The sequence below is a fragment of the Ambystoma mexicanum genome, chromosome 4p (genome assembly GCF_040938575.1).
Source record: "Ambystoma mexicanum isolate Mex_15411 chromosome 4p, UKY_AmexF1_1, whole genome shotgun sequence".
In the NCBI taxonomy this organism is placed as follows: domain Eukaryota; kingdom Metazoa; phylum Chordata; class Amphibia; order Caudata; family Ambystomatidae; genus Ambystoma; species Ambystoma mexicanum.
In genome coordinates this window covers 46,105,333-46,111,332 of record NC_090927.1, presented here as the reverse complement: position 1 = coordinate 46,111,332, position 6,000 = coordinate 46,105,333, and the positions used below count along the sequence as shown (strand labels likewise).

Sequence of the window (6,000 nt, the reverse complement as noted above, 5' to 3'; positions counted from 1 at the left end):
CCCGCACACAAGGATTCTTTGGCGCAAACAGCCCAAAAAGAGGGAACATTGCCTCTGACTGCAACACCCAGTAACCCCAGCACACTGGTAGGCGACACCCGGCAGGACCCCGGGATTACATTCTGGAGTGATGTTGAACTGGAAAAACGTATTATGTCTGGAATGTTCAGCTGCTTAATTGTTGATTTATTCACGATGGTGGGATAGGATGTTAGTCTCGAGAGCTGGGCCTGAAGCGAAGATTTGCGCATGCTCCAGCAATAAAGAGGAACTAGAACCTGTGCGCATGCTCTCTAGCAACGGAGAAAACTGCGCATGATCAGAAGTAAAGACCGGGATACGTTCGGTACCGGAAGCGAACATGTGCGCATGCTCTGAATGAACGCCGCGTCACAGATGGTGACAGAGCGTGGATCTGCGCATGCTCAGAGGTACTGACCCGCCGGGAACAGGATTTCCTCCCAAGTGAAGCTCTCGCGCGCTCTGCTCCTGAGGCTGGTAAATATGAAATGTGTTTTTACATGTAAAACGGGCGTTTTATATGAACTTTACACAAAGTACAGCAACACTACAATCAGAATCACACAAGGATTCAAACACAGAGAGAAAAGTCTCCAGCTTAGCCTTGTAACCCAAGGGGAAGTGCACGCCCCTGCCTGCCTAGTGCTGGGAGCCCTACCTAGGAGCACCCAAAGGAGAAGTACACACCCCTGCCTGCCTAGTGCTGGAAGCCCTACCTAGGAGCACCCACAGGAGAAGTACACACCCCTTCCTGCCTAGTGCTTGTAGCCCTACCTAGAGGCACCCAAGGAGAAGTGCACACCCCTGCCTGGCTAGTGCTGGAAGTCCTCCCTAGGAGCAGCCAAGGGGAAGTGCACGCCCCTGCCTGCCTAGTGCTGGAAGCCCTCCCTAGGAGCACCCAAGGAGAAGTCCATGCCCGCCTAGTGCTGTAGCCCTCCCTAGGAGCACCCAAGGAGAAGTGTACGCCCCTGCCTGTCTAGTGCTGGAAGCCCTACCTAGGAGCACCCAAGGAGAAATCCACGCCCCTGCCTGCCTAGTGCTGATAGCCCTACCTAGGAGCACCCAAGGAGAAGTGCACACCCCTGCCTGGCTAGTGCTGGAAACCCTCCCTAGGAGCAGCCAAGGGGAAGTGCATGCCCCTGCCTGCCTAGTGCTGGAAGCCCTCCCTAGGAGCACCCAAGGAGAAGTACATGTCCCTGCCTGCCTAGTGCTGGTAGCCCTAGCTAAGAGCACCGAAGGAGAAGTCCATGCCCTGCCTGCCTAGTGCTGGCAGCCCTACCTAGGAGCACCCAAGGAGAAGTACACGCCCCTGCCTGCCTAGTGCTGGAAGCCCTCCCTAGGAGCACCCAAGGAGAAGTACACGCCCCTGCCTGCCTAGTGCTGATAGCCCTACCTAGTAGCACCCAAGGAGAAGTAAACGCCCCGGCCTGACTTGTACTGGAAGCCCTCCCTTGGAGCAGCCAAGGGGAAGTGCATGCCCCTGCCTGCCTAGTGCTGGAAGCCCTCCCTAGGAGCACCCAAGGAGAAGTACATGCCCCTGCCTTCCTAGTGCTGGTAGCCCTACCTAGGAGCACCCATGGAGAAGTACACGCCCCTGCCTGCCTAGTGCTGGAAGCCCTCCCTAGGAGCACCCAAGGAGAAGTCCATGCCCCTGCCTGCCTAGTGCTGGTAGCCCTGCCTAGGAGCACCGAAGGAGAAGTCCATGCTCCTGCCTGCCTAGTGCTGGTAGCCCTGCCTAGGAACACCCAAGGAGAAGTGCATGCCCCTGCCTGCCTAGTGCTGGTAGCCCTACCTAGGAGCACCCAAAGGAGAAGTACACACCCCTGCCTGCCTAGTGCTGGAAGCCCTACCTAGGAGCACCCACAGGAGAAGTACACACCCCTTCCTGCCTAGTGCTTGTAGCCCTACCTAGAGGCACCCAAGGAGAAGTGCACACCCCTGCCTGCCTAGTGCTGGAAGCCCTACCTAGGAGCACCCAAAGGAGAAGTACACACCCCTGCCTGCCTAGTGCTGGAAGCCCTACCTAGGAGCACCCACAGGAGAAGTACACACCCCTTCCTGCCTAGTGCTTGTAGCCCTACCTAGAGGCACCCAAGGAGAAGTGCACACCCCTGCCTGGCTAGTGCTGGAAGTCCTCCCCAGGGGCAGCCAAGGGGAAGTGCACGCCCCTGCCTGCCTAGTGCTGGAAGCCCTCCCTAGGAGCACCCAAGGAGAAGTCCATGCCCGCCTAGTGCTGTAGCCCTCCCTAGGAGCACCCAAGGAGAAGTGTACGCCCCTGCCTGTCTAGTGCTGGAAGCCCTACCTAGGAGCACCCAAGGAGAAATCCACGCCCCTGCCTGCCTAGTGCTGATAGCCCTACCTAGGAGCACCCAAGGAGAAGTGCACACCCCTGCCTGGCTAGTGCTGGAAACCCTCCCTAGGAGCAGCCAAGGGGAAGTGCATGCCCCTGCCTGCCTAGTGCTGGAAGCCCTCCCTAGGAGCACCCAAGGAGAAGTACATGTCCCTGCCTGCCTAGTGCTGGTAGCCCTAGCTAAGAGCACCGAAGGAGAAGTCCATGCCCTGCCTGCCTAGTGCTGGCAGTCCTACCTAGGAGCACCCAAGGAGAAGTACACGCCCCTGCCTGCCTAGTGCTGGAAGCCCTCCCTAGGAGCACCCAAGGAGAAGTACACGCCCCTGCCTGCCTAGTGCTGATAGCCCTACCTAGTAGCACCCAAGGAGAAGTAAACGCCCCGGCCTGACTTGTACTGGAAGCCCTCCCTTGGAGCAGCCAAGGGGAAGTGCATGCCCCTGCCTGCCTAGTGCTGGAAGCCCTCCCTAGGAGCACCCAAGGAGAAGTACATGCCCCTGCCTTCCTAGTGCTGGTAGCCCTACCTAGGAGCACCCATGGAGAAGTACACGCCCCTGCCTGCCTAGTGCTGGAAGCCCTCCCTAGGAGCACCCAAGGAGAAGTCCATGCCCCTGCCTGCCTAGTGCTGGTAGCCCTGCCTAGGAGCACCGAAGGAGAAGTCCATGCTCCTGCCTGCCTAGTGCTGGTAGCCCTGCCTAGGAACACCCAAGGAGAAGTACATGCCCCTGCCTGCCTAGTGCTGGTAGCCCTACCTAGGAGCACCCAAGGAGAAGTACACGCCCCTGCCTGCCTAGTGCTGGCAGCCTACCTAGGAGCACCTAAGGAGAAGTCCATGCCCCTGCCTGCCTAGTGCTGGCAGCCCTGCCTAGGAGCACCCAAGGAGAAGTCCATGCTGCTGCCTGTCTAGTGCTGGTAGCCCTGCCTAGGAGCACCCAAGGAGAAGTCCATCCCCCGGCCTGCCTAGTGCTGGAAGCCCTCCCAAGGAGAAGTACACACCCCTGCCTTCCTATTGCTGGAAGCCCTACCTAGGAGCACCCAAGGAGAAGTACACACCCCTACCTGCCTAGTGCTGGAATCCCTCCCTAGGAGCACTGAAAAGATGCGATGACACGGTAAGTTAAAGTAAATACTTTAATCCTACGGAGCTCCAACACAGCGCTCTCTCATTTAAACTCTAACCGTCTCCCGTTGGTCACGCGGCACTCGCAGCATACAATAAAGAGAGCGCGCGAGACCAGCTCGAGAACAACATTCCAAGAATGAACTCTACACATCTTCCCCCTTATGCAGAAAATAACTAAGTATGAACTATGAATAAGAAAACCTAAATGATTTCAATTACATTACCCACTTAGCCAAAACAATCATAAAATAGAAATAGGCTACAGCAGAAAAAAATAAATCTTAAATTTTGAGCATTTAAATTTTGACTTGCATTTCATTTTAATATCAATTTTCAGTTTCATAATCTTTCATCCACACAGGCTTTGACCTATGCCTATGTGAACCTTCTTCATTTACTCTTACACCAGTATCATTATTTTTCACATCCACAACTCCTCCTTTCACTTCCTCATCAACAACTCTTCCTTTCACCTCTTCTTCCTCATTATTGTCCACACTCACTTTTCTACCCTTCAATTTCTCCTCCAATGTATTCTCTTTCTCATTTCCTGCTCTTGCCAACCTTCCTTTTGACCAAACGTCTCCTCCCTCCAAGACAACAACATTGCTCTTAACTGCACTTATCTTTTTCGGTCCCAGGAACTTACTTTCCACACATTTGTTCACCAACCTGGGACTTTTAACATACACCATCTCCCCGACCTTCCATTCCTGTTCTTTCACCCTCATCCTGTCATCAAACAGTTCTTTGTTCTTTTCCTGACTCAATTTAATTAATCTCATTATGCGATCCCGATCCACACTGACCACCTTGGCCATACCTAGCCATCCTGGACAAAGCCTTGTACCAGGTTCCCTGCCTTTCATAGACACAAATGGAGATGCACCAGTTACAGAGTGTGGTGTAGTGACATAACTCCATGTTAACATCCTCAACACCTCCCTCCATGGTTGTCCCAACTTCATAGCCAATTGTAGGCCCCCTTTTATGTACCTGTTGATTCTTTCAACCAGACCATTCGCTTTGGGATTATACAGTGCGGTCCTCGTGTGTTTTATGCTATAGCCCGCAAGAAATGTTCTCATTGCCACAGACACAAATTGTACTCCATTATCAGACACAATTTCCTCAGGAACACCTTCCTTAAGGAAGACCTTTTCCAAGAAACCAATCAATTTCTTAGTCGTGACTTCTTTCACCGCTTCCCATTCGAACCATTTGGAATGGAAGTCTACTACCACAAATAGAAATTTAAGTCCCTCTCCCAGGCCTGCCACAGGGCCCATAATGTGCACTGCCAACTTGTTCCAAGGTTGATCTGGTATCACATTAGGTATTAATGGGGCCTCTCTTACCACTCTGCATTTGTCACTGGTTTGACAATTCCAGCAACCTTTAACATACCTTTCAGCACTTTTGTCAATTCCCGGCCACCAATAGTTCTGCCTCAACTTCCTTTTCATGGCGGCTTCCCCCGGATGTCCCTGATGTGCCAATCTCACCAACACCGACCTAATAGGCTGAGGGGGAACAATATACCTACCCCTCCTCAATCTGCCTTCACACAAATTCAATTCATCTCTTATCTCCCACCAGGTATTGAATTTGCTATCCAAATCTCTTTTAGCTGGCCACCCTTTCACTGTCCAACCCTTTACAAGTTTGAGGTCCTCATCAGAATCTTCTTCTTGTGTCCACTCTTCTCTACTAACTGCACTCTGTATTTCAGCCACTACTGACTCCTCTTCTACTTCTCTTTCTTCCACCCCATTACCTTCCATTGGCAACCTGGACAGGCAGTCCGCCACCACATTTCTCTTTCCAGGCAAGTAGCTCACATCAAAGTTAAAATTTTGGAGTCCTAAACCCCACCTGCTTATTCTTGGAGAACCCAAAGCCCACCTTCCACTTTCGAAGAGCTGCACCATAGGTTTGTGGTCTGACCTGACCACAAATCTTCTCCCCCACAAGAAATACTTAAAATGATTCACAGCCCAGAACATGGCTAATGTTTCCTTTTCGATGACGGAATATTTGCATTCTGCACCTCTCAGCGTCCTAGACGCAAATGCAATAACTCTCTGTATTGTCCCTGTCATACTGCACCAATGTTGCACCCAACCCCAACATACTCGCACCAACCACCAACACACTTCTATCCTTAGAATCAAATCTTCCTATGGATGGTGCTGCACTCACCGCTTGCTTAATGCACTCAAAAGCCACGTCACATTCTGTTGACCATTCGAATCTCGCACCCTTCTTGAGCAACATTCTAAGAGGAGTCGACACCTTGGCAAAATCCTTCATGAATCTGTGATAATATTCGGCCAATCCTAAAAATGATTTAACTTGTTCCTTATCCTTTGGTACCGGTGCATCCTTCAATGCTTCCACTAAATTCCTTTTAGGTCTCACTCCTTGCTCCTCCATCTCATGTCCCAGGTACTCCACTCTGCTCACCGCAATCTTACATTTGCTCCTTTTTACCGTTAACCCTGCCTCA

General features: G+C 52.2%; 1 pseudogene; it reads left to right on the top strand.

Moving 5' to 3' along the window:
- The first annotated feature begins 390 nt into the window (after positions 1-390).
- LOC138452966 (zinc finger protein 208-like) overlaps positions 391-6,000 on the top strand; it is a 300,800-nt pseudogene continuing 295,190 nt past the window's right edge.